This window comes from Apium graveolens, chromosome 2 (genome assembly GCF_009905375.1).
Source record: "Apium graveolens cultivar Ventura chromosome 2, ASM990537v1, whole genome shotgun sequence".
In the NCBI taxonomy this organism is placed as follows: domain Eukaryota; kingdom Viridiplantae; phylum Streptophyta; class Magnoliopsida; order Apiales; family Apiaceae; genus Apium; species Apium graveolens.
This window is the reverse complement of record NC_133648.1, coordinates 213,161,537-213,188,619: the sequence shown is the minus strand read 5'-3', so window position 1 is coordinate 213,188,619 and position 27,083 is coordinate 213,161,537.

The following is a 27,083-nucleotide window of genomic DNA, read 5'->3' as shown; positions in this document are numbered from 1 at the left end:
GAAAACATGATGAAGAAATAGATATGTTTATAAAAAGATCAGAAGAGTTGAAAGCAAAAGGAATGAGCAGAATTTCTAAAGATGGTAGATTTCTAAACATTAAAGTTGGTGAATTCTCAAGATTCAGGTTAGAGTATCTGGACCAAGGGTACCGTAAGGTAGCAAGGCAAAAACTTGTGAAAGCTCTAAGTGGAACACTCATCATAGAAGAACTTGAAATTCTTGATCACTTGAAGGATAAACTTAAAGAATAAGCAGATATAAAAAATTTCTTTACCTGAATCATGTAATCTTGGAACTTGGTGAATCTTATGTTGTACAAATTGTAATTTTATTAAGCTTTATGTTTTAATCTTATCTTCCATCAGCTTTAAACTTGGGGTTAGTCTTGTTAAAAGGCATGAATTTGTGTGAAGCAATCTTCTCACAAATTGGGGGAGATTGTTGTGAAAGACATGTCTGTACTTTAACAAGACTAAGACAACTTGTCAACCCTAAGTAAGTTGTATTGTTATCTAAATTTGTATTATGTACTTGTAACACTTAAAGTCTGTAAAAATGCAAAGGGGTAGACTGGAGTCTTTTTCCTAAAACAGTATCAAGCCTAAGGACTCTATCTGGAAGAAGATCAAGAAGATCATGCCTCAGAAGAATTTTGAATAAGCTTGGAGTTGAATAAATATGTTTGGAGAAAAATGTTCTTAAGTCAAGATCTCTACAAGTCACAGATTTAATGTTATAGAGAAGTCATTCGAGAACTCCAGAATGACTTATCGAGAAGTCATTCAAACTCCAGAGAGTACCGACGGATAAGCAATATCAACTCGACGGATGAGCTATGTATCCACTCGATGGATGAATAACATCTACTCGACGGATGAGCAATATCTACTCGATGGATAAGCTATACATCTACTCGACGGATGAGCAATATCTACTCAACGGATAAGCAATATCCACCGGGAGTAGAGAAGTCAGGAAAGCTACTCGAGAACTCAAAAAGATATCAACAAGTCATTCTTTCACTAGAGAACTCAGAGTTATCGACAAGTCTATATCCATTCAAGAACTCAGAGATATCTACAAGTCAAGTGAAGTTTTGAAGACTAGAGATCTCGATGAGCTGAAGACCTCTACAAGCCAAACTCATTATGGAGTACTAGAGATCTCGATAAACCTTTGTACTTATCGAGATATCAAGTGTTCAAATGAATCAAACTGGAGATCTCGAAGTACAGTCTCAAAGTACAGAAGTGCATATCAGTTTAATATCCAAGATAAACAATCAATAAACAATCCAACATCTGGATTGACAAGTCTACAAAAAGCAGCTTGAAGTGTGTGCATGATCAATGGCAAAGATTAACTGATAGAGGAAGATTAAAGTAAACATGGGATACTAAAGATATGCTAAGCCAGAAATGGAAGATTTGATTTTCTATAAATAGAAATGACAAGTGACAGTTTAGAAAAGCTAATAGCATGTTTATTATCCACTGTGTAAACCAGCAGTTAACTGAGCTATAAAGTTATCACTGGTCCTCTAGTTAGAAGTAACAATTTAGATCAAAATTCTTGTAACACTCTCGAGAAGAAGCTGAGCTCTTTAACTTCGAAGAGCTTAGAAATTTTGTAGCAAAGCATTTTAATTTTTAATACAAAAATTAAGTGAGTTTTGAAGATCTGTGTTTTTTATTTTGTGCAAATTTAATTTCTGCATGAACACTTTTCTATACAAGATTTAATTTACTTTGTTCAACCATTATCTTTTAAGAAAAGTCTAAAATCAGAAAAAACACATTCACCCCCCCTGTGTGTGATTCATTACCTAACAAGTGGTATCAGAGCAAAATCTGAAGAAAACAGATTCAAGATCTTGGAAGAATGAATACACAGAAAATCAGTAGCATCAAAATTCTTACCTTTGACAAAGCTAACTACACTCTTTGGAAAAAGAAAATGATGTTGTTTATCAGGATGGCAAATCCATTCTACAATCAGATCCTCAAGAATGGACCCTTCATTCATATGGTAAGGGTTGAGGAATCTACGGATGAAGACATTGTCATACCAGCTCATTATGCTCCAAAAGATCATGCTGAGTATACAGATTCTGAAAAGGAGAAAGTTTCCCTGGATAGCAGCTTGCAAATGATATTGATTGAGTCACTTGATAATGTGATGTACAATAATATTATAAACTGTGACACTGTCAAGCAGATATGGGAAAAGATTGTGATACTGTGTGAAGGAACTGAGGAGGTTAGATCAAATCAAAGAAGGATACTGATTTCTCAGTATAGGGGGGGTTTCATGGCTAAGCCTAAGAAAAGCGGTACTGATGTGTTTGAAAGATTCAACAAGCTGTTAAATGACTTGCAGCTTCATGACAAATACTATGAATCTGAAGAAGTGAATCTAAAGTTCTTTCTTACTCTCCCTGGCCATTTGGAACAAAAGATCTCAGCAATCAGGGAAGGAAGAGACTTGAGCAGAATAACTCTGGAAGTTCTGTATGGTCAAGGACATGTGGTGGATGAATCAAGTGCTTTAATTGTTAATGGAAGTCACTCATTCAATAATGAACTAAGATACCAAACTTCAGATGCCTTATCAAGTGAGCATAGAATAAATGATTCACAGGAGCAAGTCATCTTAGAGTTGGAAAAGGATGAGTTTTACACTCTTGAAGAACTGGATAAGCTAGATCAGTCTATGGCCTATCTAGCTAGGAAATTCTCTAATATTAGAGTAAAGAAGCCAAGGTACTTCAGGAATAAAGGACAATCCTTGAACAAAGACAACAGCTGGAAAGAGAAAGGGAAGTAAAATTCTAACAGCAAGAGTGGTTACAAAACTGGATCTGTTGACAGATCTAATATAAGGTGCTTCAATTGTGACGAACTAGGCCACTTTGCTACAGAATGCAGGAAACCTAAAAAGGCAAAGAAAGACAAAGCTTATCTTGAACTCGAAGCAAAGTATGAAGGTCTTCTGAAAAAGCAACAGAGCAAAGCTTACATTGCAGAGGGAAAGAGTTGGGATGATTCAGATAATGATGAAGATGAGAAAGTTGGAAACTATGCTCTAATGGCCTTGGAGCAAGGTGAATCATCCTCATCAAAAGGACAAACACCAATTCTTACCACTATTGATTTAAATGTATGTTAGGAATATGTGTATTAGTTTGATGATAAGTTCAGCAAAACACTTAAGTAGAAATCTAGTGTTTGTAGCCTCAACGGATAAGACCATCTTGGCTATCTGTTGAAGGAGTAGCCTTACTTAGCAATAAGTTTGGTATTGTAGCACATCTCACTCTCTGGTTTCAAGCTATAATTCTTAGATGTTGTTAGGAGATAATCAGTCATGTTGACTACTAATGGATGTACAAGTAGGAGGGCTAATTGTAAATATTTCATGCCTTGTAATTTTGTATAAGTGAAGAAGTGTCAACTGATATTGAAGACCTTCAACGGATAAGAAACTAAGCTTGAACGGATGTCTCTAACGCTTCAACGGATAAGTGCTTCAACGGATAAAGCTTCAACTGCTAGAGCATCAACGGATAAAGCCATCAACGGATGAAAGCTTCAACGGATGCACTGCTAGAGCATCAACGGATAAAGCCATCAACGGATGAAAGCTTCAACGGATGCTCAATCTCATAGCAGTTGATAGTGACAGTTAACAAAGCTGACAGAGGCACATGGATTGACAGAGATGTTGTAGCCTATTTCAGGAACAGCAGAAAAAGCAGCCATTTTTAGTCTGGTTCAAAATGGAAAGTCAACAGATAATTCCATATTACACTGGATAAAAATGGAACAGAAACAAGTGGAAAACTATTGTCTTATTATACTTTATCTTTGTCTTCACTTGTAAACTTGGTGTTATATAAACCAAGTAGTAGCTAGTAATTAGATATGAATTTTCCCTGAGCTGTTTAGAAATATCAAGAGAGAAAATCATCTAGTTTGTACTAGGAAGCAGCTGTGATTTAATTTTGAATCACAGATTTTCTGAAATAACACATCTCTGGTGGAACAACAAATCCACCAGAAAAGTTTTTAAGTTCTTTGTGTTCATTTCATTTGTGTTTAAATATATATCTGTCTGCATCAGCTCCAAGCAATTCACACACATTTGATCACTCAAACACTTAGTCTTACAAATTGCTCAAAACTTGAAAAAGTTTTGAGATTTACATTCAACCCCCCCTTCTGTAAATCTCATTGTTAGTCCACTGGGAATAATAATTGGTATCAGAGCAAGCTCTTAACATACAAAGAGTTTAAAGATCTATTCTGCTAACAGCATGAGTAAGAAGGATATAGGTGTAAAGATTCCAATCCTGGAAAGAGATAACTATCATCACTGGAAGGTGAAGATGCATTTACATCTTCTCTCTCAAGATGAAAGCTACATCAACTGCATTGAGAATGGTCCTCACATCCCACACAAGGTGGCCACAGCTGCTACTGCTACAGTTGCTGTTGGACAGTCTATTCCCAAGCCAAAGGCAGAATGGACTGTTGAAGATATTGAAGAGGTCCACAAGGACAAGAAAGCCATGAACATTTTGTTTAATAGCCTGGATCAAGATATGTTTGACAATGTCATCAATAGCCAAACTGCTAAGGAAATTTGGGATACTGTGCAGCTTATCTGTGAAGGCACTGAGCAAGTTAGAGAAAACAAAATACAGCTTCTCATTCAACAATATGAATATTTCCACTTTGAAGAAGGAGAATCATTGAATGATACATTCAACAGATTTCAGAAACTATTGAATGGATTAAAGCTGTATGGGAGAGTGTACCAAGTCAAGGACTCCAATCTAAAATTTCTAAGATCTCTACCAAAGGAATGGAAGCCTATGACTGTTTCTCTAAGAAATTCTCAAGATTATAAGGACTTCACACTTGAAAGATTATATGGAATTTTGAAGACTTATGAACTTGAGATGGAGCAAGATGAGCTGTTGGAAAAGGGAAAGAGAAAAGGAGGATCAGTTGCACTTGTAGCTGACAGTGAAAAAGTTGAAGCCAGAAATGAGGAAAAGACAATGCCAAGTCTCAAAATTGGCACAAGCAAATCAGAATCAAGTAAGGGTAAAGAGCAAGTTGTTGAGGATGAAGACAATTCCAGTCAGGATGAATCTGATGATATTGATGAACATCTGGCCTTTCTGTCCAGGAGGTTTGCAAAGATGAAGTTCAGGAAAAACACAAAGTTCACTAAGCCAAACAAAAACATGGTGGACAAATCAAAGTTCAAATGTTACAACTGTGGTATTAATGGACACTTTGCAAGTGAGTGTAGGAAGCCAAATTCTGAGAAAAAGAAATTTGAGCAAGTTGATTACAAAAGGAAGTATTTTGATTTGCTCAAACAAAAGGAAAGAGCTTTTCTCACTCAAGATGATTGGGCAGCAGATGGGGTAAATGAAGATGATGATGTGGAATATGTCAACCCAGCCCTGATGGCTAATTCTGATGAAAATGAAACTAGTTCATCAAGCAACCAGGTAATTACTACTGATCTCTCTCAGCTTTCTAAACATGAATGCAATGAAGCCATAAATGATATGTCCAATGAATTATATCATTTACGTGTTTCTCTTAAATCACTAGCTAAAGAAAACACTAGGATCAAAGAAAATAATGTGTTTTTAAGTGATAGGAATGCTGTGTTAGAGAGTCAGGTAATTGAGCTTGAAAAGATTAAACTTAAATGCTTGACTGTCGAGAGTGAACGAGAAGAAGCTGTTAAGAAAGTAGAAATTCTTTCTAAACAGTTAGAAAGTGAGCAAGAGGTAATCAAGGCCTGGAAAACATCTAGGGATGTTGGTGTTCAAATTGCCAAGGTTCAGGGAATTGAATCATTCTGTGAGGATGCCTGGAAGAAAAACAAAAAGAAGTTAGAATTAATTGATGGATTGTCAACGGATGTGGAATCAACGGATGATGAAAGTTATCCGTTGAAGGAAGAAAAGGAGCATCCGTTGAAGGCTCATCAATTAAAACAGGCAAGTTCTTTTAAAAATAAAAAGTATGATTCAACTCTCAAGAACTTTGTCAGAGAAGGAGCTAGCACATCCAGAGATGTCAGTAAGGTGAATATAGGACACATGACTTTAGATCAGTTGATAGATAGGCTTAAGTTGGTTGAGGATAAGAAGGAAACTAAAAGAAAATCTAAAAGAAATGGGAAGGTAGGGATTAATAAACATAACAATTACACACCTGATAGGTATGCTCCTAGAAAAAGCTGTGTACATTGTAAAAGTGTTAATCACCTATCTGATAATTGCAAATCTGTTAAAAATGCTCCAATGCCTTCAAATCCCTCCATGCCTAACATGTCTATGTCACCTCTGCATGCTATGCCTGTTATGTCTCACCAGAATCCCCATGCACATTTTGCAAACATGTCATACATTAACAATCCTTACTTTACTGCATTTAGTATGCCTCAAATGCCATACAATATGCCTATGTGGAATAACATGTTTGCACAACCTATGCCTTATCAAATTCAATCAAATGTGTTAAATGATTCTGTGACTAACCCTACACTTCAACCAACCACATCTGAGACCAAGGTTGACCCAAAGTTACCTAAGTCAAAAGATGCAGGAGGAATGAAGTCTAGGAAAAAGACTAACAAGGCTAGACCCAAGGAAACTTGGGTACCAAAATCAACTTGATTGATTTTGTTGTGTGCAGGGACAAAGAAGGAATCTATGGTACTTGGACAGTGGTTGTTCAAGACACATGACAGAAGATTTCACCCTGCTCACAGAATTTAAGGAGAGAGCTGGCCCTAGCATAACCTTTGGAGATGACAGCAAATGATTCACTATGGGATATGGCTTGATTTCAAAAGAAAATGTCATCATTGATGAAGTTGCATTGGTTGATGGTCTCAAACACAATTTATTGAGCATCAGTCAACTATGTGACAGAGGGAATACTGTTTCCTTCAATTCTGAAGCCTGTATTGTCACAAGTAAAAAGGACAATAAAGTGGTTCTAACTGGAGTTAGAAAAGGAAATGTGTACTTAGATTTCAACTCTACAGATGCAAAATCCATTACTTATCTTCTCAGCAAAGCAAGTCCAGTTGAAAGTTGGCTATGGCACAAGAAGCTGTCCCATTTGAATTTCAAGACAATGAATGATCTAGTCAAAAAGGACTTGGTTAGAGGAATGCCTCTAGTGGAATTCACAAGGGATGGACTGTGTGATGCTTGTCAGAAAGGAAAGCAAAAGAAAGTATCATTCAGTAAGAAGCTTGAATCTGCAATTGATGAACCACTGCAACTTCTACACATGGATCTTTTTGGACCAGTCAATGTATTGTCAATTTCAAGGAAAAGATACTGCCTAGTGATTGTAGATGATTTCTCAAAGTTTTCATGGGTTTATTTTCTTGGATCAAAGGATGAAGCTAGTGAAATCATCATCAATCATATCAAGCAAGTCAACAATCATCCTGATTTCAAAGTAAGGAATATTAGGAGTGACAATGGAACTGAGTTCAACAATTCAACCATGAAGATGTTCTGTGGAGTAAATGGGATCATGCATGAGTTCTCAGCTCCAAGAACTCCACAACAAAATGGTGTGGTGGAAAGGAAGAACAGATCACTAATTGAAGCTGCAAGGACAATGCTTGAGGAGTCAAAGCTCCCAACTTATTTTTGGGCTGAGGCTGTTAACTGTGCATGTTACACTCAGAATATTTCTCTAATCAATCAAGCAAAATGCATGACTCCCTATCAATTATTCAAGAGAAGAAAACCAACTTTAAACTTTCTACATGTCTTTGGTTGCAAATGTTACATCTTAAGGAATCAATCTGATCACAAAGGAAAGTTTGATGCAAAGGCTGATGAAGGAATATTTGTTGGTTATTCTGCTAGAAAATCATATATGGTCTACAATCTAAGAACCAACATTGTCATGGAATCTGTACATGTTGTGTTTGATGATAAAAAGATTGATGGACTAACAGATGAGGGACATCATGAAGGACTCAAATTTGACAATATTGAGATATATTGTGATGATAGTGAAGATGAGAATGATGAAGAAGGCATCTCAAGAAGAAACCAGAGTCTGCCTTTGGATAATGCACAGAATGCTGCATCCGTTGAAAGTCAAAATTCAGCTTCCGTTGAAAGAAGCAATGCAGCATCCGTTGAAAGACAAAGTGCATCATCCGTTGAAGTTCATAACGAAGCATCCGTTGATCACAGTCTGTCAACGGATAATCACTTCACCTCATCAGTTGATAGAACTCCCATTTCCTTTCAAAGGATCAGCAACTCAGGGGCAGTTTCAACAAATCAACATTCTATCTCACATCATGACAATACTGAGGCAACCTCATCAAGGGCTAATCTACCACCTCAAAGGAAATGGACCAAGAATCACCCTTTTGAACTGATCATTGGTGATGCTACATCTAAAGTACAAACTAGAAGGGCTACTCAAGATGAATGTCTATATAGTAGCTTTCTATCACAGGAGGAACCTAAGCGAGTAGAAGAAGCTCTTTTGGATCCAGATTGGATTTTAGCTATGCAAGAGGAGCTAAACCAATTTGAGAGGAACAAAGTGTGGAAGCTGGTACCCAAACCAAAGAACAAGAGTTCTATTGACACAAAATGGGTATTCAAAAACAAGATAGATGAAAATGGCATTGTCATAAGGAATAAAGCCAGATTGGTTGCCAAAGGCTATTCTCAACAAGAGGGAATAGATTTTGATGAAACATTTGCTCCAGTTGCAAGACTTGAAGCCATCAGAATCTTTCTAGCCTATGCAGCTAATGCAAATTTCAAAGTCTATCAGATGGATGTCAAGAGTGCATTTCTAAATGGGGAATTGGAGGAAGAAGTTTATGTAAGCCAACCTCCTGGTTTTGAAGATCCAAATTTTCCAGACAATGTGTATTATTTGTTGAAAGCACTCTATGGACTAAAGAAAGCACCTAGAGCCTGGTATGAGACTTTATCAAAGTTCCTTTTAGATAATCACTTCACAAGAGGTACTGTTGACAAAACTCTCTTCTTTAGAAATGTTAATGGCTCTAAGATACTTGTACAAATTTATGTAGATGATATTATATTTGGATCTACATATGATAAACTTTGTAAAAAGTTTGCTAAATTAATGCAAAGTAAATATGAAATGAGCATGATGGGAGAGCTAACTTACTTTCTTGGTTTACAAGTTAAACAAGTTAGTGGTGGAATTTTCATTAGTCAAACTAAATATATTTATGATCTTTTAAAGAAGTTTGACTTAATGGATTGTTCACCTGCAAAAACTCCCATGGCCACTGCCACCAAGCTTGAATTAAACAAGGCTGAAAAGTCTGTGGATATTACAAGTTATAGAGGCATGGTTGGCTCACTTTTATATTTAACTGCCAGTAGACCTGATATTATGTTTTCTACATGTCTCTGTGCTAGATTTCAAGCTGACCCTAAAGAATCTCACTTAGTGGCTATTAAAAGAATTTTCAGATATCTCAAAGGGACTCTAAATCTAGGAATTTGGTACCCTAGAGAGTCTGGTTTTGATCTAATTGGCTACTCAGATGCAGATTATGCAGGTTGCAAATTAGACAGGAAAAGCACAACAGGCACCTGTCAATTTCTAGGAAACAAGCTTGTATCATGGTTCAGCAAGAAGCAGAATTCTGTTTCCACATCAACAGCTGAAGCTGAATACATTGCAGCTGGTAGTTGCTGTGCACAAATACTGTGGATGAGGAATCAGTTATTTAACTATGGTATAACTGTTGACAAAATTCCAATATTTTGTGACAACACAAGTGCCATTGCCATTACTGAAAATCCAGTGCAGCACTCAAGAACCAAGCACATTGATATCAAGTACCACTTCATTAGGGAACATGTGATGAAAGGTACAGTGGAACTTCATTTTGTTCCAAGTGAAAAGCAGATTGCAGACATATTTACCAAGCCACTTGATGAATCAACATTCACAAGATTAGTAAGTGAGTTAGGTATGCTTAACTATTTTATAATCTATGTCATCTATGTAATCTGTCTTGTAGCCAGAAATGAATTTGCTGCAAGAACAAAGTTGGCTTTAATCAAAACTTATCCTATCAACGGATATTCCCTATCCATTGAAAGCCAAAATTGTTCTATCAACGGATATTCATTATCCGTTGAAAGACAAATACATTTCTGGTAATTTTATCCTTCAACGGATAAAATAGTGTTGTTCATCAACGGATAACTATTTACCTTATCCGTTGATGTGTCACGTTAGTGAGTCACAGCCGTTGATTCTTTTACTCAACCGTTGATACAGATATACAGTGTTGTATGTATTTGTATTTACGGTAGTTTTCAGAATTTCTACAGTTTCATTTATTCCTGAACGGCTTTCACTTACTTAAAAGTATCATTTAATTATTTTAATTTGTGTTTTAATTCAAGAAAGTATAAAAGCCCAATTGAATTCTTATTTTCACTTTACGCTTTCTTGCAATTATCATTCTCTTTCTCTCTCAATTCTCAAGTTCTTCTCTGCAACCTCTACTCACAACAATGGCACCAGTAGTCAAAATTATGTCTCAAACAGGATTTGTTTATGAAAAGAATAATTTCATAGTCTTGGTTGAAAAGAAGGAAGCCCATTCTGATTATCACAAGATGATGGACTTCATCAAGAACTGCAAACTGAGCTATGCAATGCTGGAAGCCCCAACCATCTACTGTGAAGTGATTGAGGAGATTTGGACAACTGCAGAGTTCAACTCCACTGATATGACTATTACCTTCTCTCTCAAAGGTAAGGACTATTGCATTAATTGTGATGATTTACAATCTTGCTTTAAGTTGCCTGAGAATAATGCCATGACACCACACACTGATAAAGATGTCTCTGCTATGCTAGATTCCATAGGCTATGCTTTTGATTCTACTAGTTTAGGTAGTATTAGAAGGAAAGGCCTTAGGAAAGAATGGAGTTTTCTTGGAGATGCCTTTATTAAGGTTTTCTCTGGGAAGATTAGCAATTTTGATGCTATCACTTCATCTCTTGTTAATATGCTCTATATGCTAGTTTCTGATAGGTACTTTAATTTTAGCAACTGTGTTATGCTTGAATTAGGTTCCAGATTAGGTAACAAAGCTAATAGACCACATAACATCTACTTTGCTAGATTCTTTATGTTATTGGCTAACCATGTTGCTGAAGGTTTGGTTATATCCAATGAGAATAATAAACTCAAATGCTGGGCACAAGAGAAAAGGGTCCTTGCAGACCTTTTGAGAATGAATCTCAACAGCCAGGTGCCATTGGTATACTTGCCAATCATGAATGCACCACAGGTAAGTGAGGTAAATGTTTCTATAACTCCTGCTATTTCCAACCCCAATGTTTCTTTGCCTTCTAGTGTGGCTATGGAACCTGTGTCATTGTCCAAACAGGCTCCTACCAAAGCCACCAAATCTAAAATCTCCAGAGTCAAGTCAAAGAAACCTACCTCTGTTGTTTCTCAAAAGACAACAGTTGTAACAACTACCATAAACCCTGAAGGGAGTGAACAGGGTGTGAGTGGTGAGGGGAGGGGTGAACATCAAAAAGCCCCCCAGAATAAGGTGGGAGAGGTGAGTGGTACCCATTCCAGCCAAGCCACAGTCTCTCAAAAGACTGTAGTGGTTCAAAAGGAGTCCAGCACATCCCTAGTTGCATCCTCCCAAAAGGATGTAACTATTGAAAATAGTCCCCATCCAGGGACACAGAACAAAAGAGGGAGGGACACTGAAGCTAAACATTCACCAATTCAAGCCTTTTCAAGGAAGAAGAAGGCCAAAACCCTAGTTTCCACACAAGGGACACACACAGCACAGATACACCCACCAGTATCTGTGCCTTCTCAAATTCAGCTTGATGTGATTCCAGCAAATGTGGAATCACAGCCCCATTCTCTCAATATAGACACACACCATTCCTCAAACTCTCCTACACCCTCTCTGGATGTGGATATAATATTCACATCAATTCCTGATTCTCCCTCATTAAAACTCAGGGAGGAGCCCCACTCAAAACCTGGTGATCATCATCTTTTAGATGATTTGTTGGATCATCAGCCAATTCTTTCAGATGTAGTTGCAGAATCTGTGTCACCTCACTTAAAATCAATCCACACAGATTCAACAATTATATCACTTTCTATCTCTACATCATTTCCTTCTTCAACGGATATCTCTCATCCGTTGACAAGTGGTTGTTCTTCAACAGATAAGCTTAACAGCAGTTATCCGTTGATACCATCAGTTTCCACTTCAACGGATACTCCCTATCCGTTGATGGCCTCTACACACTTAACAGAAACAACTCCAACTGTAGAGGACATGGCAACTGTACAATCACTTTTAGGCTTGAGGGAAGGGAGTGATTTTTTGAGTGAGAGGCTGGGTTGCTCCCAGGCAAAAGGAGAGGATGAGAGTCACCAAATGCATGCTATTTCTTCCAGCATGGCAAAAGTAAATGAGAGGAGTGCCACCTTAGAAGGTGAGGGTGTGAGGGTATGTATGAGCCAGGGGGAGCCCCTGATGCAAAAAAAGAGAGAAATTGAGAGAAAGGCAGGTACAGAAGCTATAAGGGTGGATCCAGCCATTGCTAGTGAGTTAATGAAAGTGGATGATGCAGATAAGGGAAGACAATTTCAGCAACACTACAAGGCTGTCATTGATAACATTTCCTTGGATGCTGACACTTTTACTCACCCTGTTTCAGCCTATCAATTATTGGCTGCACAGGGCAATGTGCAGGCAGAACAGACACAACACATTGTACACACTTCAGAATCTCTTCTCAGAGATAAAGCTACTGTCAACAGGCGGCCTTCTCAAGCTGGTGAGCCATCTGAAGAATTTGGAGTAAATTCTAATGATGATGACTCTAATTCTTTGAATGAGAGCATGAACTTAGGGGAGTAGCAGGTCCAAGTTCTGTTCCTAATCTTCCTGCATGGGCATGGGCAAAACCATCAACACCAGGAGAGTTTGGTGTCACTTTGGTCAAACAAGTCATGACAATTCAGCAGGCCATTCAGGAGACTCAGGATGCTGGCACCAAGGCAATTCTTCAAGCTCATCTGGAATCTCTGCATCTCTTGCAGTTGCAGCATTACCAGCACAATCTAAGTGTGGATGAGCTCAAGCTGGACATTGCTGATCTGAAATCCTATAATGCTGAGAAATTGGATTCAGTTATACCCTATGGTACTATGCAAGATTTGTTGGGGAGACTAAGGAAGGCCTCTGATGCTGACAAGAGGTTGGCCAGATTGGAAGATAGGGTTCAAATAATTGAAGACTCTATGGTCACCATTCTTCAGAATCAACAAACTCAAAAAAATCTCCTCATGCAGCTGGCACAAGCACAAGGCTTGACCCCTACCCTTGATGATAACAAAAGGGGGGAGAATAAAGGGGAAGGGGAAGGAGAGCCATCTACAACAGTTCAGATTTCTCAAGTGCTAGTTCCTGTCATCACAACTTCTCCACCAATTCAAGTCAAAGGAAAGCTAGATGGAATTGATCTAATCCAGATAGCAGCAGCTGAATTGCAAGTCAAAGAGCAAAGGAAGAAGATTGATGAAAAGATGCAACTAATATTTGGTTCTACAACTTCTCAATCACAATCTGTGAAGCATAGCACAAAAGTGGAATCAATTATTATGGAACTCAAGCCAGTAGGGAGGCATAAGGATGGAGAAACTTCTTCCAAAGATCTGCAACCTATGGTTCTCAAGCCCAACAACAGATCCAATAAGGACTCTACAAAGAATCCTCTAAAAGAGGTGGATTTTCCTCTTCCAAAAGCAGATGAGGAAAGCTTTTAGGAAGAAGTATTGCATATCTCAAAGAGACCATGGATGAGGCTGTAAGGAGAAACATGGCTATTATTTTCAGAGAGGGAAAGAGCATATGTGTGATGCAAGGACATCCCAAATTCTCAATAGCCAAGAAGGAAGAAACCAAAAGGTTGAAGGAAGAAGCCAAACAGCTAAAGGCTGACAAAAGAGCACAAGCAAAGCTTGAAAAACAGCTAGAGTCAAGTCAGGCTGAAGATCAGAAAGAAATTGAAGACAAAGGTGAAGATGAAGCTATGGGGGACATGGTTGGTACTGAGATGGAGGAAAGAAGTAAGGAAGAATGGCAGAAAGGTAAAAGAAAGAAGGTCAATGCAAAGAGAAAGAAGGTAGATAAGACTGAAGAAACCCAATCAATATCCAAACCACTACCCTCTATTCCTGAACCCATTGTACCTGACCCCTTCATGAACATTCATGGTGAAACAATCATTCTCAAGGAGGAACCAATTGATTGGGACACCATCAAATTGCCCACCTTCCTAACCTCTTCTCCACCATCAAAGAAGCAGAAAAGAAGAATCAAATCAACACCCTCTAAAGCCTCAATCAAATTCACACAGAAGCCTAAGTCCAAACCTCAAAACTCTAAAGATGATTATGTTCACATCTGTGACATAAAAGAATTTTCAGACATTGAACTCTATCTGGATGTGCTGGAGGATGTAAGGGGAATAGCTGCCTACAGACAGCTACCAGAAAGACTAGTGTTCAAATACAAAGGAGCTGGGGAAAGAACATGGCCTCTTCACAGAATTCTGAATGAAGGCTACACTACCTTGATTAGAGTCTACTCAGCCATACATAAGGATTCTGGCTTTACCAGAACTGCCAGGACTGAGATTCTCAACAAGATTGCCAACATAAGGAAAACTTGGAGGGAGCCCAATGCTTTGCCTAGAACTTTACTCATTCCAGAGAGAGGTATTACAATTCACAAATCACCTCATTGGTTGATGGAGTTCAGAGACAACAAAGGAGTCAGAAGATTTTTCAGAATTGAAGATCAGCTAAAGATTGCCAGTAATGAAACTCTCAAGGATATGCAATCTAAGTTAGATATCAATGAAGAAGATGAAGCTGAATTCTACAGACAACTTCAACTTCAAATAGAGGAGAATGACAGGAGGCTAGGAAAGAAAACCAGGGATCAAAGGAAAAGAAAGTAGTTTGCTCAGGCTAAAGGAGCACCCTTGGAAACAATGTATTTCTTCAATTTCATCTCAGCATATACACTTTTGCAGCACTTTTGAATTTCTGCTTTGTTACAGTTTATATATTTGTTAAGAGTTTTGTTATCATCAAGCTAAACCCAAATTTATGCCTACAGTTCTAGTAGACATAAATAGGGGGAGATTGTTAGGAATATGTGTATTAGTTTGATGATAAGTTCAGCAAAACACTTAAGTAGAAATCTAGTGTTTGTAGACTCAACGGATAAGACCATCTTGGCTATCTATTGAAGGAGTAGCCTTACTTAGCAATAAGTTTAGTATTGTAGCACATCTCACTCTCTGGTTTCAAGCTGTAATTCTTAGATGTTGTTAGGAGATAATCAGTCATGTTGACTACTAATGGATGTACAAGTAGGAGGGCTAATTGTAAGTATTTCATGCCTTGTAATTTTGTATAAGTGAAGAAGTGTCAACTGATATTGAAGACCTTCAACGGATAAGAAACTAAGCTTCAACGGATGTCTCTAACGCTTCAACGGATAAGTGTTTCAACGGATAAAGCTTCAACTGCTAAAGCATCAACGGATAAAGCCATCAACGGATGAAAGCTTTAACGGATGCACTGCTAGAGCATCAACGGATAAAGCCATCAACGGATGAAAGCTTCAACGGATGCTCAGTCTCATAGCAGTTGATAGTGACAGTTAACAAAGCTGACAGAGGCACATGGATTGACAGAGATGTGGTAGCCTATTTCAGGAACAGCAGAAAAAGCAGCCGTTTTTAGTCTGGTTCAAAATGGAAAGTCAACAGATAATTCCATATTACACTGGATAAAAATGGAACAGAAATAAGTGGAGAACTATTGTCTTATTGTACTTTATCTATGTCTTCACTTGTAAACTTGGTGTTATATAAACCAAGTAGTAGCTAGTAATTAGATATGAATTTTCCCTGAGCTGTTTAGAAATATCAAGAGAGAAAATCATCTAGTTTGTACTAGGAAGCAGCTGTGATTTAATTTTGAATCACAGATTTTCTGAAATAACACATCTCTGGTGGAACAACAAATCCACCAGAAAAGTTTTTAAGTTCTTTGTGTTCATTTCATTTGTGTTTAAATATATATATGTCTGCATCAGCTCCAAGAAATTCACACACATTTGATCACTCAAACACTTAGTCTTACAAATTGCTCAAAACTTGAAAAAGTTTTGAGATTTACATTCAACCCCCCCTTCTGTAAATCTCATTGTTAGTCCACTGGGAATAACAATGTAAATCAATACAAGGAAACTGTTGAAAAGATGAGCATAGAAATGTTTCACATTCACACGAGTATGGTTGCTGCGAATGAAGAAGTTAGCAGATTAACAAAGATAAATAAGAAGCTTGAGAGTGAGAAGCAGAAAATTGAATTATTGCTGGTTGAGCTTGAAGCCTTAAAACAAGAAAATGCCTATCTCAAGAACAAGCTCAAGTGTGCAAATGAAATTGAAGCAGTGTTAAGGGAGAAACTAGAAAAGAATGAAGTAAAGATGAAATCTTTCAGAAATGCATCTGAACTGGTTGAACAGTATCATAAGAAGAATAAGCCAAGTGCAAACATTGATATTGGCCTCGACTATGAAGACATGAGTGATAAAAAGATGACTGTAGGTGATAAAGGGAAAGCAAAGAAGACTGAGAATGCTCCAACTTTTTTGAAAGAGGTTAATGCACCTACATTCAAAGCATGTGTAGTCAATTTCAGTGAAGAAGAATTGATAATCAAGCAAGAAACTGTTGATGTAAATAAAGAAATAAAAACTGAAGAATCAGTTCAGACTTCAAAAACTGAAGAGAAGCTCATGAACAAACACAGTCCCAAGACTCCTGTTCAAGAAACCAAAGTTGTAGATGCAAGAAAGAAAAAGAGAAATAGAAATGGAAAAATAGGGATAAACAAAAGTAATAATTTTGCTTATGTTGCAAATGCACCTAGAAAGAAGTGTGAAAAATGTGGCTCTTCAAATCATCTAACTCACCTTTGTAAAAAAGGTTGTTAGCAAGCCACCTAAAGGAGCTTGCAAATACAATGAAGCTAATTCTAATGATCTCTATTCATTTTGTGACAAGTTTGACTGCATTCCTTGCAACATGAAGTTAATGAAGAGTTACTATAAACTAAGAGTAGACCTTAAAGAATCAAGGAATGAATCTACATCAGAAGGAAAACATGGACAGCAATCACTAAATTCTGTTTCTTCCAAAATTACTCATTCTACTTCTCTTGAAAAAGTTACCAAGAAGAAACTATCCAACACTGCTTGGGTTTCCAAACACAGTTAAGACTCATTTTGTGCAGAGCAAGTGAAGAAAGTCATCTGGATCATAGACAGTGGATGTTTTAGGCATATGACTGGTGGTAAAGCCCTGCTATAACAATTTGAGGAGAAAGCTGGCCCATTTGTGACCTTTGGAGACAACAGCAAATAATTCAAAATGGGATATGGCAAGAATGTATTGAGAATGTTATCTTTGATTAATGTAGCACTGGTAGCTGATCTTGAAGTGAGTCTTTTCAGAATTAGTATATTGTAGACAATGGTCTCAAGTCTTATTCTACAAGGAGAATGCACTGTTATCAGCAAGAAAGCTGGTGAAGTTGTTCCTAAGGGAGCAAGGAAAGGAAGCTTGTTTGTTGAAGATTTAGACTCAACAAATAAGAATGGTATTTGCTGCTTCTACACCAAGGTATTAGGAGAAAGAAACAAGCTTGCTCAAGTTGAAGATTGTAAAGTTTGACAGACTAAGGAAATGAAGAAACTCCCAACAAGAGAATCATGGCAAATGGAAGCTCATCTCATACACCTGAGTTTAATTGCACAGCCTCAGGGGGAGAAAGAGGATCTTCAGATACTGGAAGGAATCTCAACTTGGGATTATGACATTCTAAGGGAATCAGTTTTGGAGCTGTTGGTTTCATAAATACAAATTTTGTCTTTCTAAGACTTGTATCCTGATTTAGCATTAAAACTTCTTGCACCAACAGAAAAATAGCTAGCTGACATTTTTACTAAACCTTTGGATGAATAAACTTTCACTAGACTTGTAAGTGAAATTGGATTTCTCAATTCTTCATCCTAAGGCAAGAACTCAGCAAATGTTGTGCAGCAAATTAATCTCCAGTAAATCAAAATTAATTTGATTAAATTGGAAATTAACTGAAATATGAATTATAAATATTTCAGAAATCTTTGTATATTTATCTTTCAAATTTAATTAACTTGGAATTTTTCAAATTCTGAGTAAATAGCTTTGTTGTTAATTTACATCCTTAATATGTAAAATTAACTCAAAGAAGAATTACAATAACCAAAAGTATCTAGAGAACTGAGTTCTCGATAAGTATAAAGTGACTTCTCAACAAGTCATTTTAGGACTTCTCGAGTGAGTCTTCGATTAGTCAACTTACTGACTTCTCGAGTGACTTCTCGATAGGTTCAAAATGAGTTATCGATAAGTCCTTATAGATTCTCTAATAGTATTCATTCACAAAGTTCTCTATAAGTACAAACTTTAACTCATCAATAACTCAAAACTGAAATAATTAAAATTAATAAATTATTCTAGTAAAATACTTTTGGAAAATGCAGTCTAATTTTATTTTGAATTTATTCAAGTAAAAGTTAGAATTAATTCAGTCCACTCTTGGGGACAAACTGGGTATTTATTTGACATTTCGATAAGTCAAGTTTGAGTTCTCTATAAGAGTGATTTAAAATGACTTCTCGATATGTACTTCACTTCTCTAAATGACTTCTCGATAGTCAAACTCCAAATGTCTATTTTTGAGTTCTCAACAAGTCATCTTCTTTTACTATAAATACCCAGACTTCTCGATACATACTTACTTACAGCCTTCGAGATCTAAAGTGACCTAGCTTTCAATCCATAACCGTTTTCTCTCTCGTTTTTTATTATTTCTCAGAGATCTTTCCTACCCATTCATTCTCATCAATCAACTATGGCTCAAAATCTTGCTAGAGCATCTATCCCGGAGAAAGGAACTAATTATCTTGCTTTCACTGATGCAAACCAAGCTCCTGATAGTTTCAAGGGGTTTGTAAAACTATTGTCTGAATCCTATCTTGCAGGTGCCTTGACTGCAAATCCAGTACTGTATCTAGATGTGCTGCATGATTTCTGGACTACATCTGTAGTGAGGACTGATGTTAACAACAACTCTCTCTCTCTCTGGTGGTGACATGCACAATTGGAGGCCAACAAATAGAATTCAATGATCAAGATGTGAATAGAGCTTTGGGGTTGCCAACTGAGAATCTGGTGGAGGTACCAACTCCTGATGAGCTGACTGAGTTTATGGACTTCATCAATTATGGTGGGAGAATCAACCTGTCAAGCTTAAACAGAACCAATCTAAGAAAGGAGTGGTCATTCATCTTTGACTATGTAGTAAGGGCCTTTACTTGCAGAAAAACTAGATATGACAATATCTCAAGTGTTGTGCAAAAGCTGGTGTATTCAATTGCCCACAACAAACACCTGAATGTTGGTCTACTGATCCTGGAAGAACTTGCAACCAGGCAGATTATGCCCCTAACAGCAAGAGGTAAGGAAATATTCTTTCCTAGATTTATTATGTCCACTTTAAATAATAAAGTAGCTGACATACATCTGTTGAATGGTATAGATAGTACTAAAATAGGCAATTATAAGTAAGTGTCCAAGATAATTTTTGGCTCACTTACTATAAAGAATAAGGTCAATGTAAGTCTGAAAATCACTCCATTTATGTTGGAAAGATTTAAGCCCTATCCTTATCCTATGCCTGACATGAGATCTGTGGCGCCCCAAAACCCGAGGCCAGGAGTCTCGGAAGCCACGCTATCTAAACTCACACAACTCACACTACAATATGTAAATACTCACGCTTCACGACCCCACACTTAACACACACACACTATAGGTTATTGTCTTGGAAACGAACCATCATTACTAGAGAAATTTTATTACAACCCAAATATAATTAGTCTTACCGGGGGTGACCTTTAAGTAAGGTTAATCCGCTGGCCGAATATACGTTTCTTATTTCTTATCTTACATAAACCATACTTATAAATAAGCCGAACTATAAATAACTGAAAACTAATCCAGCTTATTCCAACTACCTGATGTACTGCACCAAACACTCTACGGAACAGCTGGCCATTTCCTACCCGTTTCCTGGCTGTGGTTCTCATGGCAGGCATCTTGATTCACTGTTGTGTTGTGTCAATTTAAGAAAACAAGTGTGAGCTAAGATGCTCAGCATAATAATGTACAGTATGATAATGACTGTATAATAACATCATATATTATATATATGTTTTATTTAAAAATAGGTTTCTTGGTGTCCCACACCTTCTTATAAAAATAATTCTTTTAAGGGGGTTTTATAACCTGCCACCTTAATAGTAATCCCAGCACCTAGGCTTGGGTTACGGTATTACATATCAATTCCAATTGGAAGAGTTTGGACATCTCACAGGAGCCACCGCATACGATGATCAGTCGTCCTATGGAAGTAACCTTCTTTACTAGTAAAAGGACGAATACCGTCATCTCTCGGGTATCACCCTGGCCGCATTCGGGCTACGTGTCCAATTTTCGAGTATACACATACTTCACAAGTTCCTGAGTACACAAAGTACCTTCGCCTGCGGTACCTTTGGTAGCCCATCCAGCACACGTAGTACCAGAGTCTACCCCTCCATTATCCTTCAACAGAATTCTATCAATCTCGGGAACTTGAACCACATCGAAGTTCCCCAAGCGTTTTGCTTGTTGATAGAGATAGTTTATCTTTTTAAAATATAAGTGTATATATATGTATATACGTACTTCCGAGAATTTCAGAGGAAGTACTAGGGATGTGTGTTGACCGTTGTCAACAGATAATTAATAAGGGGAAAAGTTTAAACTATATTCAATATAATAATAAGTCGGGATAATATTCACCGACGATCTGAAATTATTCGAATGATACTTCTAAATCAGAAGGTATATCAGGATCTATGATCTTTCAATCAATAACCATCCTTTAATAAATAATCATTACTTAAATAGTAGTCTATAAATAATTAAATGATAATTGATATTAATCATACCTCGAATGAGTTATTCTTTAAAAGATTTATTTAAATAATATTCATCAACTAGTTTGTGTTTTAATAATCTATAATGCTTAATCGGCTTTGAAATAAATTAACATTGAAGTATACTACTCCTATAATAAAGGAATACGTATATAATATTTAATATTCGAATCAATAAAATATAGTTGAGGGAATATGCTCGTTGGGAAATCGTTTTACAAGTTCGAGGTGTTTTAATGTTTCGTAAGTGGACGATGAGTCCCTTTAAAACGTACCACTATGGATGTATAACCGCCCTATAATATCTCCGGAATGATTCCCGGGTTTTATCTTAATTCACGACCGACCCTCGGTCTTATATAACACATCACGCTTAAAGCGAAATAACATTTCACGATATATACTTATCGTACAACATCGCTATATTATACGAAAATTCAAAAACTACGTATCATGGCAAACATGGTATTTAAGCGATGATAATAAAACAATCCTTTCACAACACAACAATAAAATAGAGTTGGGTTTGTAAACTTGCATGGGTATCTCGAGGTGGAGGATGCTCTAGGTTCCGCTCGGAAATCTATAACCATAAACACATTTTATTTCGTTAGGTTCCGTCCTAATTTACGGTAACTCGCACTCATGCGCTACTCATTATACACCCTCTCAACTCATACTACCCTTAACATTTCTTTTGAGTCATATTCACTTTATGGTCACTTCATTTTCCGAAGTATCTTGAGTTCATTCTCATTATCGTTGTCGGCTCCGCTTAAGGATTCTTACGGTTTCTACTCGCGCGGTCTTGGCTCCGACATTTTTATAAAATTGAGAAATCATTATTTTCACTTGAAATTTTTATGATAGTTAGGAAACTCCACATTTTACTCTCTGTAAAAATTTCATAATTTATGAATACTTTTAAGTCTATCCTTTATATTTTCAAAGTTCGTGATTTGTAGCAGTTTTTTGTCGCGTAAAACACTTTTACTAAAACGATCATAACTTTTGATCCGTAAATCAGAATTAAGCAATTCAAGCGCCTAAACGATCCTTATAATATTGTCTATCTTAAAAAAAGGTTATTTCTCAAGAATCTACAGTTTACAACTTCGAGGCTTTCTGCAGAAACTTAAAGTTACGGTTTGTTGGTTTTAACGAAGTTACGTTTACGATCGGGGTTTCGTTTACGCCTTAACTATCAACACAATCATCATATCATCAACAACACAAAAAATCCTCTCAATAACATCATGTTCTTGAGGCAACAACAACCAACCTTAAATCTACTTAACTTAATCATCAAGATTTCATCAACAACACTTAGTAAGCTAGGTTTACTAACTCCCACTAAATGGATCTTAAACATGAACCTTAAATAAAGTTAGGCCAAAGATTTTTACCTTTCTTGAAAGCTTGAGATGTGTTCTTGAAGATGGTGGAGGCTTGGAAGTGCTTGGTATGATTTTTGGAACCTAAAACCACCATTAAAATCAAGAAACCAAAGAGAGGTTATTATTCACACTATTCACTAGTGAGTTTCTTGAATTTATTCCACCCATCAAACGTTGATAAAAAGAGATGAAAGATTTTTCTTACCTTAGTTTAGTTTCTAGGAGGCTTGGGAATTAATTGTGTGATTTTACAAGAACTAGAGCTTGGAGTTTGAAATTCCAATTTCCTTCTTTTCCTTCAAATAGCCGAATGGGAGCTTTGTGAGGGGGGAGGGGGGTATTTATAGCACTTGGTTGCTTCTCTTGGATGATTTCTAGGTTGCTTCTTGGAAGGTGACTTGATATCTTTGCAAGTTGATCTTTATTCTTCCTAGGATAGCTTAGGTTTATTCCTTGTCTCCAAATCCATGGACAAATCTTTGTAGCTTGCTAGCTTACAAGCTAAACTACAAGGTTAGCTCCTTGGCACACTATTTGCTAGCTAGCTTGGTCATCCTAGGGTTAGCTCACTATTTGATGAAGTAACCATGGTTACTTCCTTACCGTGGTTTTGTTAGTGCGTTACGTTTAATTAATCGTTTACGCGTTCGCTCGGTTACTTAAACGTTCTCCGCAATACTTATTCGTAAATGGTTCGCAATGTAATTCTTTTCGTATCTATTCCATATATTTTTATTTATCCTAATTGAATATAAATCCGTAGGATTTTAATCTCGTAATTATATTGTGATTCCCGTAGTCCTTGATAAGTCGTAATTACGGTCATTTTTCAAAGTTCGTTTTCTTCGAAAACTAATAGCGTTTACATACACTTATTTGGTACATATAGTCGTAATATCTATTCCGAAACTCATTTTCTTATGCACTATATAGTGTGGGCTTAAAAGTTTTTCCCGTCTGTCAGGCTTACTATTCATTAAACATTTTACAGGGTCTCCAAAAATTCGAGTTATTACAAGATCAAATGCACAGTCTAGTACAACTATGATTCCTGAACCTGTGGAAGTACAAACACAGGATCACCAACAGGGATCTTCCCAAGCTGCAACCATTCTTTCACAATCTTTAGAAGCTAGGAAACCAACTATCTCATCTTTTCAAAAAGGTGAGGTTAGTAAAAAGAAGAGAAAGGGGACAAACCTAGTTGCGTTAAATGAGAGTGGTGAGGAGAAAACTGAAAGAGCACCATCTCTGGTTAAAAGATCCAAAAAAAGTAAACAAACTGAGCTGACCACTCTATCTTCCTCTACATCCTCCCAATATGATGCAACTGTAAAAACAACTAGGAATGAGTCTGCACAGCCTGCATAAGAAGCAATTCAAGTGTATGGTAGGAGAAATAAGGAAGGCACTCACTGTGAGAGCACTTCTCTTAAAGCTCACTCATCTATTCAGGGGGAGCTGCTAACACTCACAATTGAGCAACAATTTCTCATATCCAATATTTCTTCTATCCCAATTCCACTTGACTCCATTTCTCAAGGGCGCCAAAAATCAAGTGACTTAGCTCAAGAAGCTTTGCTCACCACCCAGACACCTCATTTTGATAGTGAGAGGCTACATGCTGGGGTAGACCTTGATGACACCATCACAAACATGGGGGGTTCATCAGTCTTTACAGAAGACCCCATGGATATCTCTAATACACCTTCATGTGCAAAACAGTCCTCATAGAATGAAAGGTTTGAGGGTAGAACTCCTGAGGGGGAGCTATCTAAATCCTCTCCAATTCAATTGGAGGTTCCTCATGAAGGAACAACTCCCCTCATAACCTTAGCAGAAATTGCATCTACAGTTGAAGCTAGGAGTACAATTTCCTATGATCTTGTCATAGGGGAGGCAAGATTAGCATATTCAAGTGCCAGTGTGTTGCAAGACACACAAGGGTTTGAGGCTGGTACACATGACAGTAACCCAGTCAAATCCCCTCCAATTCAATTGGAGGTTCCCACTACAAGTGAAGGACAACACACAGTCATAACCACAAAGAAATCTGTGAGTCAAACTGTGATTTTAGTCACAGGAGTTTCTGATGAACCATCAAGCTCTCAACCTCAACAACCTCATATACTCTCTCAGTGGCTACAAGAATCTGCCTCTCAACCAACTCCTGTAGATGATCTACTAGTAGAGCAGATCTATGGACTGCCAAACATTTCGCAGCATCTTTTAACTTTAAACATGAGCAACCAAGATTATCATGCCATTATGCTTGCTTATAATGAAGAATTTGAGGAGCAAAAAGAGAAAATTGTCAATGATGCGGAGCCATATGGGAATGTGGATGCATGGCTTTCTGAGGACTTTTCCTTGGAGATGAATCAAGTTTTGGCCATATTTAGAGAAGAGTATGTTACTATTATGGGAAGCAATGCAAAAGACTTGAGTCCAGAAGCTCTCTATGATGCCATTACAGATGTATACAAAGCTCAGCTCAAAGCATTTCATCTGTTTGGTAAGGCTCTTGAAATCAAGCTCACCGGTTATGAAGACAGAATCAGAAAACTGGTGAATGAGAAAATGGACATCATCATACCATCTCAAGAGCAGATCTCTTCGAAATTCAAGCATTTTTCTAAGCAAATGGCTAGGATGGATCTTGCCTCTATTGATAAGGAAGTCAAAAATCTCAAACTATCCTTCATAAATCTCCATACAGTGATCCAGCAACAAATTACTCACTCAAATAAGACCAAGGTTCAGCTAGATCAACTTCACCAGAGCAGATATAAACCTTCAACATTGCTGATGGTAGGGATCAAAGAGGTTGTAGGAGAACACTTTGGCACATCTAGCAGCCCTTATCAGCCTGGATCCACCTCAACAAATCTGCAAATTCAGTCTCTACAGGATCAAGTCACAGCATTGCAAGACTCCAACTCCACTCTCACTGCACAAGTTCAGGCTTTGACATCTCTTGTCAAGAGCCAACCAACAGACATCCAAACTCTGGTGGACTCCCACAAGCATCTTCAAATGTAAAATTCCATAGCTTTAGGAGCCATCATGGGTAAACTCAACATACCACTACCTTCTTTGCCTGAACAAGAAAGACCTGAAATCCCCACTCCCCTTCTCATTCCTGTCAACAAGACTAAAGGGGAGAAAGAAGCTAGGTTGGCACAATTAAGGTCATCTCAACAAGTCCAAAGTGCTGAAGAGAGTTTAAATCGAAAACTTGATATTGGAATGGAGAGACTTTTTAAAGCAGCTGAATGTCCCAGTCAAAGCAGAGAGTTTGATGAACTGCTTAAGGCACTCAGAGTTTCTCTCAATAACAATTTCTTCACCTACAAGAAATCATTGGACAGGACAATAAACTCAATAAGAGTGATCTTGGTAACTAAAGACAATTTCAAGGAAAGAAGGATAGTGGTCAACATCAATGACTCAGGGGTAGATAGATGTATGCAGGTGTCCCGTAACTATCTTATCTCTAGGAGGGCATCTGAATTAGATGTTTAGATAAGCAAAGTCAAAATTATGATTTTTGAAGATACTCTCTTGCTAACAGAATTGAAGAATGCACAAGTAGTTATTATCCCAGAAGCTTATCTATAGCCTAGCAAGGGAGTGGCATACATTTGTTCTACTACCAAACATTTTCAAGTTCCTAAACAGTGTGTCATGGCAAACAAAAGGCTTATCGTGACTCTTGAAACTGAGCTGAAAGTGAAAAGGAACAAGACTATTGAAGATGAGGAGATGATAAAACTGTTGAGAAGATATCTGGATAATGCAGAAGCAAACTTGTACAAAATAAAAATCAACAAAGATGATTTGGATGATGATGAGCAGAAGAAAGATGATCAAAATCCTTCTGGCTTAAATTCAAGTTAGTCTACTAAGCCATCTGGAAGCAGGGGTGGAGAGAAGAAGGAGGATGACAAGAAAGATGAAGACACGAAGAGAAAAGGGGAAAGGAAGAGCAGAAAATCTCATGATAATTCAAAAACTCAAACAACCCTAAATATCCAAACTCAACCACCTCAAACCTCAGCTCAATTCACAACATCAACTATCTCTACCATCAAATCTTCCCAAACACCTAAGCCAAAATTTCTTTACAGACAAACTGCCAACTCCTTCCTAAAAATTCCAATCACTTCAAGCCTCAAAAACTTCAAGAAAATAACAACCCTACCATTAGCCAAACCTTCACTAAAATTCAATCTCAAATCTGTGGGAAGAAAGCCTAAGAAAGTCAAGCCTGTAAAGGAAGTGGAAGTCACTGAAAGGGCCATCTGTAATTGCTTCAAAGAATCTGACTTTCTACCTCTAAATTGGTGCATCACAGATGAAGATCATTTCCAAGACTAAGGGGGAGATAGAGGCTAGGTTGGCACAGTTAAGGTCATCTCAACAAGTCCAAA